At 42.0% G+C, this 13,228-nt stretch overlaps 1 protein-coding gene across 1 annotated transcript in view; it reads right to left on the bottom strand.

The window, feature by feature from the left end:
* Window positions 1-13,228, bottom strand: part of LOC126354326 (sorting nexin-25) — a 175,027-nt gene that overhangs the window by 89,074 nt on the left and 72,725 nt on the right. The window lies entirely within an intron of this gene.

The raw sequence follows: 13,228 nt of genomic DNA, 5'->3' as shown, positions 1-13,228 counted from the left end.
TGCACCAAAACAACACTAAAATAAATAAGCACTGACTGCTGAATAAGGTGATTAGTTTCACAAAAAATTTTGATGTCACCATAATTTAGCACAAAAGGTTTTACTCAATTTTCAAGATTGAAGATAAAGGACACCAATACATTTCTAGGCTTAACACTAAACAATAGATTCCTGTAAGGTATTGTTTTCACCTCCTAGCTACTCAGTCTGTAAGCAGTAAAGGAATGACTAAGGTTAATGTCCCAATGATGATGGATGGGTACAGCTAGAGGACATGTTGAGATGGAACGTCTATGGGTAGGAAATTTTCCATTTGCCTTAATCAGTCTACAGGAATGACTGATAATCTTAAGTCTAGATGGCTGGAGAAAGATTTGAGCCCAGTTCCTTCTGACTGCATGTCCAGATTCTTAATTACTGTGCTATGATTCTCAGTCAAATTGTAAACTAACATGTAAACCAAAGCCAAATAGTTCTTTCAGATTTTGTACAGTCAATGACTGGGCAGTCATTGGTCAACAGAAATGGTTTAGGGTAGAAGAGAAGATTATGGCAAAGACTCCATAAAAAGTTATTATGTGCAACTTCAAAAACCTGATTGAACTTAACCCCTTCAAACCAGGAATTAACTACAATCGATTTGACATCATATTAATCCCAAACAATGTCAATCTTCGAGTGTTCAGGAATGTCCTGCTATTCATCCTTTATTCTTTCCCTGCATTTTATGCAGCTGATCTTGGATCACAAGCACTTGTAATGTATGTATGAGGGATACTCCAAGTGTTAACTGTCATACTGAATAAATAAAGTAATTTAATTAATTTTGTTTGTTTGTTTGTCTGTAGATACTTGTCTGCAGCCCTGGACATATTGCAATCCCCATCCCACAATGCCGCAACACTGTAGCATGCTGTGCCAAACCAAAATGAAGTGGAGTACCATGCAATAATTCGTTTTCAGCAGCAGTAGAATTGTTGCAGCTGTGTCAGGCCAATCTAGACGCCTCAGGAACTCATCTGGATTGGCCTCTCACATCTGCTACATTTCAACTGCTGCTAAAAATGAGTAATAACACAGTACTCCATATTTTCAATGGAGTGCACAACCTTTTTTGGCTCCTCTGGCAGCATGCTAAGGTACAGTGGCATTGTGGAATAGCAATGCATACTGGGACTACAGATGTGTACCTGTAAACAAACAAAAACTTAATTTTATATATAATTTGAGGTGATAAAACTTTATGATTACTGCTCTTCAACAGTATATTCTCTTGCGACAGCTCCATTGTCCCACACAACTTACATTCTATAACAAAGACGGTTCATGCATGAAAAACAAACTATGAAGGCAGATTCTCTCTGTGCTGTTCACACCAAGGTGACCTGTTAAAAAAACTGACTAGCAGTGGAAAATGAGCAGGTACCCACAAAAGCAAACTGAATCTGACCTTATGGCGTCTGCTTCCCTCCCAGTTACAATTCAGAGAGTGATCTGTTCACTGTACATGTTTGTTTATGATCGCTCTGGTGTAAACCAAGTTTAAGACCACAAGATAGAATAAAAACCTCTAATTAACTGTTTAGAAAATTGATAAATATCAGCTAGAGGACACTGCCAACTAATTTTAACATCAGTAGTGTAATACTATGTCTCTCGATCACAAGAAAATGCCTGTTCAACATGTAATCAACTGTATGTCCACAGAGAAACAGTTTCATTTGCCAATGGAACTGTACTGACACATTGTTTAACATCATATTAGTTGACAGCATTGCACCATTAGCACTACCACTGCCAGATAATCTGCCCCTCCGTCATGGCAGTGTGTGGGTGTGGCCTACATAAGGCAAAGCCAGAGGAGCAAGTACTTCATCAGTATTCCACAGATGATGCAAGCAGTGGCACACAATCAGGCGGAGGGATGACATCACTCCATCTGGGAAGCCAATGAGCGGGATGTGACATCACGCAGTGGCCACAGCAATTGCACGAATTCCCCTTATCAATCCACATGGCTATATGACTCATGTCCTAGTGAGTTAGTGGTAGTTTATGTCCAGTTCAGCAGTATGAAGAAAGCAGCCACCAATCAGGAATCAGCAATCTACAGTAAACAGTCTACAAGATAGCAGTGGTTGTTGCCACAATTGCTCAGCGACGTTGGAAATGAACTTCGCTCCAGACAGTGTTTGTTTCTGGGAAGTGTTTACATTGTGTATCAGATGTAGTCTCAGCCTGGACAAATCTCTATTAGTGTTCAACTTGAACTGGATGCTATGGTTTGTGAGAGTTGCAATAAATGAGTGTTCATGCCTGTTGTACTAATTAATTTGGTAGTAGTATTCCGGAATCCAATCACTACAGTGGTGCAGTGCAACACCTGACAGTGACATACTTCACTGGAAATCATCATGGATCATACCAGCGAGGGACTTCAAAACTTCTAGGGCACACAGCACAGTGTAGTATTCAACGTTTTGCTGACTAAGAGCGTTTACTTCAAGATAGTCAGTGGTCGTAGTAGGCCTCGAGATCATAATATTCACAAACTCTGGAACTTTTTGTGCAATTTTTCTTGTTGGAATTTACTTTGCTGACCTGTCTGATTACATTATTGAGTTTTTGGCTGAGAGCACTAATCTGTACTTAGTTCATTCAAGGTAGTGCACCAACTACTTCTCACAATTCAAATCTTGAACCTCTTTTATTCTATTAGTGCTACTCACAAAAAGCCGTTACAAGGACTAGATGAACAGGAACAATGGTATTGCATGCCAACTTTGTACAGGGCAATAGAACGGGTACAATTTTTAAAGTCCCAGAGCGAAGCTATCTCACTACATTACGGTAATGTTGACACGAGGCTGCTCCAATGAAAACATATTGCCACTGTGATTGGATCAGGACAAAATATGTCATCAGCAGACTTCAGCAGAATGTTGTGGGTCAGAGCAGCCAAACAGGGTCACATCACTTCCGTTACATGATGAAAGAAAGGCTAAAGTGAATGCAACAAATGGTACCAAGAGCTTTACGAAACAGTTCTAGGCTATAATAAAAATTTGTTAAGCAAGCACGACAGAAGGAAAACTGCTGACACCTTCATAACCACTGATGTGGTCATGACAAATGATGTTGGGTAAACATTAGCCACTAGTTTGTTCCATAAATATCCCAGCAGTTCAGCCTATAAGGCAGTCAGTCAGACAGACCAATGGCTTGCATGATGTTTGCTCTTGATTCCCTGACTGCACCGAAGTAACGCCTGGCACAAGTTTGCTGTAAATTTCCTGCATGCTACGGATATCAGTTGCTACTGAGAGAGATGGCTGCGTCACCATAATCACCAGTTGCAGAGTCCAACTCCACAGTCTGCCTCTGTCACAGATAGGAAGACCTGGAGGTCTTTCTGTCTCACCAGGACTAGAAATCCAGCATTCCTAACATTCCAGCAGACCGAATAGGGCCTACCTTGATATTAGGCCAATATCATTGACTTCATGGCATCACAGCAACCATCATCAAGGTATAACGGATGACGAAAAAGATTGAACACAAAGGGACAGAGCATCTCCCAAGTCGGCAAGTGTAAGTTCAGTACACACGCCACCATCACTCATTGCTGCAGCGTCGAGATAAAGCCAGAGCCAGGGTCACTACAAGCAGCAAACTGACAGTGGAGCATCTGGCTGGAAGAAAAAGTGCGTTGTCGGCTGCCTCAAGCGGGTTGAAGGCTGCTTATGACGCAATTCCTCTGTGAGCACTGACAGACAGTGCCAACCCCCAAGTCAAGATATTACCTGTATTTTTATGGAAATAAATAACCACACTGGGGCAGAACCGATACAGGTACTCAGGGTACCACACACCGTCAGGTGGCTTGCAGAGTATGGATGTAGATGTAGAACACTTTCCAGTACATAGGATGACAGGTGATCTTACCAAACATGATTTCTTATTATCCAACAATGATGCCCATATCTAAGGTATGGTGTGGCAATTATTTCTGGATAAGGACCCTTGTGTGTTAGACTAGATGGAAATGAAGGACAAATTACATGAATACTTAAAAAGTACGATTCTCGCAGTGAGAGCACATCACAAATTATCTAAGGCTTATAAGCCACCTGCAAAATCTATTAAGGAATTAATAGTCATCTTGTGAGGTCTCACTGGGGATAATCAATTCAGGTGTGAAAATCAGGACTTTAATCTTTCAAACAATGGAAAATACAGGATGGAATGTAACAATATTATGAAAAGGAAAATTGATATTCACCACATAGCGGAGATGCTGAATTGCAGATAGGCATAGCAAAAATACTGTCACAAATTAGCTTTCGCCCAGTATGGTCTTTGTCAAAAATTGACGACAGACACAAACACACACTCATGCAAACACAACTCACACACACGACTGCAGTCTCTGACAACTGAGGCCACACTCAGTTCGCAGAGACTGCAGGTGTGTGTGTGTGTGTGTGTGTGTGTGTGTGTGTGTGTGTGTGTGTGTGTCATCTATTTTTGACGAAGGCCATACTGGCCAAAAGCTAATTTGTGACAGCCTTTTTGTTGTGCCTATCTGGGATTTTCTTATGCCAATACTGTCATCAGGGACTTGCTTATCCCTCATGCACCAGACACAGGATTGTGAAATTATCTTATTCAATTAAATAATCCCATACTGGAAGAATGCTCACCAGTGAACAAATGAAGCAAACAGAGTGAGCTCTCAGTCATGTGGGATCTTTTACAGTGACGACAACTCTTTCAATCACAAGGATACACAGGACGGTAATACCACCAAAATACTGCGGGTAGTTCCACCCCACAAAAATGAGGCAAGTCAAAAGTCATCATTCTAAATCAGCCACCAAATGCTAAATCTTGCACTCAGCGCTTCGTAACTCTCGATAGACAGTCATGTTATTACAAAAACATTAAGTGCTTATACTGTTGAAAAACGGGTCATACGGCAGAGGTTTGTTTGCAGAAGCTTCCACAGGTGACACCAAACGTATGGAGGACGAGTTTGAAAAGGGTATTTACGGTATTCTTTCTCAAGTGATTAAGCTGTTTGGTAAATATTAGGGTCAATGGACAGAATATACAATTTCAACTTGATACAGATTCCTCAAAAACTATCATTAACAGGGCAATGTATATCTTTACTAGTTCTCCACAGATGTCCAAATTCTAAGGAACACTAACAAGTTATACTGATTAGCCTATCCAAATCAAAGGCCGCTGCACTATGACTGTCAGGTATAAAAGCAAACATGGGCAGGTACCACTGCTGGTGACGCAACCATCAATAGCTGTCTATGTAGAGGGAATGGATCTTTTTGGGCAGCTGGCTTCATGATTAAGTATTCGGCCAACCACATCTGCGTCACAGATGGGAAGGCTGAATATTTGCAACTCTGTGCCAAATACATGTAGCTTTTCTCAGTTTCCATGGCAGAATTATGGCCACCACAGTATGCGTCACCTTGCACCCAAGTTCTGTAAAACTGGCCTCGTACCGCATGCTCTGCAGGATTAAATCAAACAGGAGTTGGGTACACAGGTGTTGGATAGTATCATCACAGCTGTCTAAAGCAGCTGCATCTATGCTTATAGTTGGAAAACCTAAAAAAATCTACAATTGTATTGGAATTTCAAGTCAACAGTAAACTGCCAGTCCATGGTGGATATGATTTCAAGAGCTGAAGATAACATGATTAAGTTGTGTCACAGACGATTTCATTCCCACATCGAAATGACGGATGTATATCTGCAACTGCCCCTCAACAAGGAGGGTGGTGGTGGTGGTGGTGGTGGTGGTGGTGGTGGTGGTGTGGAATGCACCTTTTGGGCTCTCCACGTATAAGAGGCTTCCTTCTGGTATCAATTTGGCCCCGGCATTGTTCAAATGGTAGCTGGAGCATCTGTTTCCGAAGGTTATAGGAACTGCTAACTACTTAGATGACATCATAATCTTCATGTACACTACCAAAGAACATGTTTTACAACTTGGAGATGTTGCTACACATCTGACTTCAGGTGGGACTCTCCATTAATATGGACAAGTGTTCTTTTTTTTTCCAGCACAAGATTGAGTATCTGGGACACATTCTCCCAATGGAATGAATCTGCCCCACGAGTAAACATCTCTTAAGCCATTGCTTGGCTCCCAGTCAGTGCCAACATCGAACAACAGCTGTCTGTCCTGGAACAAATCAGATACTACAGGAAATTTATTCCGGCTGTGGCCACGGTAATGGAGCTGCTTCATAAATTACTCAGCAAAGGTGAATTATGGGACTGGTCACCAAAATATCAATGGGCTTTCAAGTACTTGAAGGGAACCTCACTGGAGTCTGCTTGGACACCTATAAACTGAGGAAACCACTGACAGTGGCAGGCAATGAGTCAGACATTGGGATCAGGCAGTATTTTTACACAGGGTGGACATAGCAGACAAGCCCACTACATTTACCTCTGAACAACTGAATATGGCACAAAAGGGCTACTAACAAACTGAGAAGGATGCACTCATCCTTATCTTTACCATAAAGAAATTTCACAACTACATGTATGTATGTCAATTCCTGTGCCAAACAGGCCACAAACACTTGGTGACTCATTCTCATCCAACAGCACAGGTTCCCATCAAGATGCAACATTTACAACTTTGGTTGCTTTTCTTGACAGCTTACAACTATGAGATTGAGGTCAGACATTCTCCAACCACAGCAATGCTGATCTCCTTTCACATCTGCTGGCAGGCAGCAATGCACCTTCTGATGCGCCATCAGAGATATGTTTCAAGATCGATTTCCTCTCCAGTCAGTTGGTAACTGACCTCCCATTCAATGCCAAAGACATAGCAGACATTGACACAGCAAATGGAGTCCTTTCACAGGTAAAGCATTTTATGCAAAAACAATGACCTTTGTCAAAGAAGACATGAACACATAAAAACCTTGTATATCTTTTGGAAACCATAAATTGTGCTTCACTGTCCACAATGTAGATGACAAGGTGTGTGTTTCTCACTCTGATGACACTCCAGTCGGCCATCTTGAACGATATTGCATACATGCCAACAGGGCATAATTTAATTACTATGAAGTAGATGGCTTGGCAATATGTTTATTGGAAAGAATTGGAAAAGGATATTAAATCCATGATCCATAAATTCACGCTCAGTCACAGGTACCAAGTGGCACCTCTGAAATCCTATACTCCTTGGCCTAGCACCCTTTTCTGGGGGCTAAATGGCTACTTCTTGCGGATGCCCACACAAGCTACCCTTATGTCATCAGGATGAGCAGTATTGCGTCTTCCCAAGGGCCTGTGCGCTGAAACAGATTTCTGCCATGGAGAGTCTCCCTACAGGTATTTTAATGGATAATGGCACCCAATTCACTAGTCAAAAATTTGTGTCTTTCTGCATGGCTCACGGGACACAGCACCTTCGCAGAACACTATTTTATCCATCCAGAGTCAAAAGGGATCATTGAAAGGGATCACAGATAGCTTCGGATGGGATATTCAAGGCACAAGTGAAAAAGCTCACATTGGAAGACGCCTTGCTAACGTCTCTCTCTTCTTACACAAGCTCTCCCCAAAAGGATGCATTTCCTGTGCGGAAGCTGCATGGCAGGCGTTGAGGGCCTTACTGACCCTCATTACTCCTGGTCATCAGGGAAACACCACTGCCAGTAGATTAGACAGCTAAGAATGGCATTTTAAGGTTAATGCTAATGTCTCCTATTTTGAAGTATGGTATGGCAAGAAGGAATGATATCTAGGGACTGTGGTATGTCACCCAGGCAATCCATTGCAGGTGGAGATACATGACACAAACATGTGGATCAGCTCTGACAATTAGATAGATTTCTTCTTTCCAGGAATTATAGCCCTATTTTAGTTCCAGAACTGCAGCAGCTTACCAGTGCCAATGTACAGCTACCATCGGAACCGATGGATGCAGAGCGTAGTAGGGATGGCACAGGTACCAGGATGGAGGTGGACTTTGTCCACTAACCACAGCAGCTGCAGCCGAAGAAGAGGTAGATTGGACCCTATTATTTGAAGGGTGGGGGTGGGGGTAGGCGGTGGGTGGGGGATGATGTGTAACACATCACTACTCCTGCCTATTCGTCCACACTCCAGTCACAGTGGCATATGGGCTCAGCCTATATCACGGTGACGCCAACACAGAATGCACTTCAGTGATATGCCAAGGAGGCTGCCAGTGGTAGCCATACTTCTTTGCATGCTTTGTCAAGTGCATCAATCAGACACTGCTACCACACAGTAGTCCCAGCCAATCGTGTGAATTCCCCATACCAGTACGGATGGCTATTTATGAGCCCAATGACAAACATCCTAGCCTATGTCCTTTCCACCACTCCTAAAGGTGGTATTCCATCACCCGTCCAACCTACAAAACAACCTAGTCCATCCCTATGCCACTTCAACACCCAACTCCTTGCCAAAAGGAATATAACCTTGTAGAAGGTCCAGGTGCAAGACCCACCCAATCCGCCCATCCAGCACTTCCTACTCCAGTCCTGTCACAGGCTTATCCGTCCCCATTAGAGGCGGGCCCAACTGTGACAGCAGACACGTATAATACGAACTCTGCTGCAATCGCTGCACAGCTTTTCACACGATATGACAACCAACCAGCCATCCACAGATTGAATGGCACCACCAAACTGAGGCCAAGAACAAAGTTGCCCATCCAGTGATGCAACACGCAGCTGAGCACAACATGTTCGATTTCAATGTTGCTTCATAACCAGGACCACCTGGATCCTTCCCTCCACAGATTGAAGTTGTCCTTGCAACAAATCCTTTACTCCTTAACCCTCCCGGCCTTAATCCCCATTAAACCATTGTCCCCACACCCTCCACATAATAGTTCCCCCTCCCAATTCATGTGTCCACATCACCTTCATCATGTTCTGCTCCCAACTGGTTCCAACACACTTGCATAACATGCTCAGCTTGTGCACCTGCCCAACCTCTCTCCTGCAATCCAACCCAGCAAACCAGCTGCCTCCTTCCAAGTCTCTAGACACCTACTCTCAACCTCTTTCCCTGCCTCCCACTTCTCTCTCCCTCTACCAACCCAACTTACACGACACCCAGCCCACCATACTCCACCTGTCGAATGTACTCCTGGCATTGTGTGTCCAGCCAGCACTACGTGGGGGCATAGACGGGTTTGCAGATGCACACATGTGCCTGTGTGTGTGTGTGTGTGTGTGTGTGTGTGTGTGTGTGTGTGTGCGCGCACTCTAGCTCAAGAAAGGATTCATTCTCAAAGCTAGGATGTTTTATTTCTTTGTTTCCTTCTTGTGTGTGCCTGTCGACAACTCAATGCTTCTGCGTTTTGGCAATTGGTCTCTCTTACTCCTAAAGCATTTATATTGTAAATTTTATATTAAGATGAACAGAGTTTTTACTACTTAAAGGTCTTGAAATCAGTGAGTTTTAAATATTCGCCAAGGTGACAGCATGCAGCTGGGCTGATTCAGGTAGCCACGAGCTGCTGCCCCAGGCCTGAGCAGCTTCCTCGGCAAGCGAGTTAGAGGAATGGAAGGTAGGTTTAACAGGATCTGATGGAGTGAGGAGAGGACAACCTGGCTTTGACACCAGCATGTAGATGAAGGAATTGGCTCCAAAGATGGAAGTGTTTCCAATGAGACAGAATATGCTTACCTTGAAATTTTTCAAAATGCAATAGTAATTTGACAGTAATCTGTCACAAAGCCAATCATATCAACGTACCTACAACACTGATGTGTATTCATTGACATATTAATATTATATATCACAAAACTACAGAAGTTTAATAACTGCTGAATGCTTCCTGTGGTCTTAACAAATAAGGCATGGATGACAGCTTAGGACTCTAGCTATCATCCCTGAGAGTCACACATTTAAACACACATTTTATTTATTGATTTATTACATTTTATATCTTTTTAATATTGTAAATGAGTCAAGATCAACGTATTCTCCGCAGTTAGACAGCAAATGAACACTGGCTATTAGCCCTTATACTTTCCTTACTTAACTATGTAACGTTTGTCTAAGTTATTACTTGATTTCACAGTATTTGTTTTATTATTTGATCTGTAGTTTATATAATTAAAACTTAATTCAGCCAGTAAAATCCTCATAATTTAGGAGTGGTAAAATTTTTGTAAGATCTGGTACACTACTAAATAGAGTGTAAAGAGACATCTACTGAGCAGGTCAACTTCATTGTTTTACATGTCTGACCAGCTTTTTTCTTTGTTATTTGCCAAAACTGTATGTGTGTGAAACTTGCATTTAATTTAATTACACCTACATTTTTACACACAGAATAGTGTGTCTGGACTGAAGGGGGCCGGAAGAAAGAGAGCTTTTATTTAAACCGTTTGTCAAGTCTGTAACTTATTTATGCATCAAATGATGGTCCAAATTCTGTGCTTTATGTGCATTATACATTTTGGTTGGGAAAGTGAGGTCTCAAAAACACGAATGAGCAGTCACTCCTGGTTATTCTGCATCTGGTGGTCAGCTCATATTGCTCAGTTTTGTGGTAACATGTTGGTGAGCTCATAATGCAGTTGCAGACTTGTAACTGTGATAGATTTTCAGGAGCAAGAAGGGACTTAAACTCGAAGAGCTGGCTGGAACGTGCAGCATCGCACTTTGTTGTGTATTAATTTCAGAAATGCAACTGAAATAAGCCAGAGTATGAGAATCTATTCAAAATTTCATGTTTTAATTTATTGCCATACTGGACTTGTGCCAAATATGTTGTTTTTAGTTTAATGGAATGGGACTCTTGTTTTTCACATACCAGTGTTATTTACATAGTAGTTGGGGGATTCTGCTACCCTTCTCATTACACATTTATGCAAGCTTAACTGAATTTTAGAATAATTCTTATTATATTTATTTCATGTGAAACTGATTTGTTGTAGGACCACCATTCTTAATAATTTCTTTGTTTGGCTAACTGAGTAAATTGGTTCATTTATCTTAATGCTTTCATGTTATGCCCATCAGTTATGCAGTAGAATATAACCCTTTTGTCATTATTATTATTATTATTATTATTATCATCATTATTATATTTCAATTTGCTTTAATTAATAATTTGCATTACTTTTCAAGACTTGGATAATAAGAGTGCAGGATCAAAGTTTACAACTATTTAACTATTTTTGCAGTGACTTTAGCTGCTGGGCATGAAAGCAGACATGTACTGCTCATCCTAAGACTATATTAAGCCACAATTCTAAATAGAGCCATGCATTATCCAATCATATCTATCGCTAAATTTCATCTCAGGGATGTATTCATTAAAAGTCATTAATAATGGTAAGCTGCAAGGTTTGATGCTCCAAGAAGTACAGGGTGTTTCAAAAATGACCGGTATATTTGAAACAGCAATAAAAACTAAACGAGTAGCGATAGAAATACACTATTTGTTGCAATATGCTTGGGACAACAGTACATTTTCAGGCGGACAAACTTTCGAAATTACAGTAGTTACAATTGTCAACAACAGATGGCGCTGCAAGTGATGTGAAAGATATAGAAGACAACGCAGTCTGTGGGTGCGCCATTCTGTACGTCGTCTTTCTGCTGTAAGCGTGTGCTGTTCACAACGTGCAAGTGCGCTGTGGACAACATGGTTTATTCCTTAGAACAGAGGATTTTTCTGGTGTTGGAATTCCACCGCCTAGAACACAGTGTTGTTGCAACAAGACGAAGTTTTCAATGGAGGTTTAATGTAACCAAAGGACCGAAAAGCGATACAATAAAGGATCTGTTTGAAAAATTTCAACGCACTGGGAACGTGACGGATGAACGTGCTGGAAAGGTAGGGCGACCGCATACAGCAACCACAGAGGGCAACGCGCAGCTAGTGCAGCAGGTGATCCAACAGCGGCCTCGGGTTACATCTCTATCCATACAAAATTCAAACGTGGCAACCCCTCAGCGCCGCTACCATTGCTGCACGAGAGACATTCGCTAACGATATAGTGCACAGGATTGATGACGACAATATGCATGTGGGCAGCATTTGGTTTACTGATGAAGCTTATTTTTACCTGGACGGCTTCGTCAATAAACAGAACTGGGGCATATGGGGAACTGAAAAGCCCCATGTTGCAATCCCATCATCCCTGCATCCTCAAAAAGTACTGGTCTGGGCCGCCATTTCTTCCAAAGGAATCATTGGTCCATTTTTCAGATCCGAAACGATTACTGCATCACGCTATCTGGACATTCTTCGTGAATTTGTGGCGGTACAAACTGCCTTAGACGACACTGCGAACACCTCGTGGTTTATGCAAGATGGTGCCCGGCCACATTGCACGGCCGACGTCTTTAATTTCCTGAATGAATATTTCGATGATCGTGTGATTGCTTTTGGCTATCTGAAACATACAGGAGGTGGCGTGGATTGGCCTCCCTATTCGCCAGACATGAACCACTGTGACTTCTTTCTGTGGGGACACTTGAAAGACCAGGTGTACCACCAGAATCCAGAAACAATTGAACAGCTGAAGCAGGACATCTCATCTGCATGTGAAGCCATTCCGCCAGACTCGTTGTCAAAGGTTTCGGGTAATTTCATTCAGAGACTACACCATATTATTGCTACGCATGGTGGATATGTGGAAAATATCACATTGTAGAGTTTCCCAGACTGCAGCGCCATCTGTTGTTGACAATTGGAACTACAGTAATTTCGAAAGTTTGTCTGCCTGAAAATGTACTGTTGTCCCAAGCATATTGCAACAAACGGTGTATTTCTATCGCTGCTCGTTTAGTTTGTATTGCCGTTTCAAATATACCGGCCATTTTTGAAACACCCTGTAGCTACAACGAAAAAGTGTAGCCCACATACCAGTAGAAACATACTGGCATAAACATAGCTGATTCCAATGCTTTCGCCCCCAGATACGTCTACAGGTGTGTCATAATAGGTGATAGTACATTACCCATCAGTCTGCCATAATGTTTTCCACCATTAAACAAGAGCTATGTTAATCTGAGAATATGTGTGAAGAGTTCAGGGTGGTGATGTGTGTGTGAAGAACAATCTGAGCCAACAATATGTAAGGAACTTCAAATACCACATTCACATCTCCACTTAATTCATAGACCACCTCAACCAATATAGTTCTGTGTTAGCAACGGAATGGATAGTTTT

This window comes from Schistocerca gregaria, chromosome 3 (genome assembly GCF_023897955.1).
Source record: "Schistocerca gregaria isolate iqSchGreg1 chromosome 3, iqSchGreg1.2, whole genome shotgun sequence".
Lineage (NCBI taxonomy): Eukaryota > Metazoa > Arthropoda > Insecta > Orthoptera > Acrididae > Schistocerca > Schistocerca gregaria.
The sequence above is the reverse complement of the archived record's forward strand: the minus strand, read 5'-3'. Positions and strand labels throughout refer to the sequence as shown.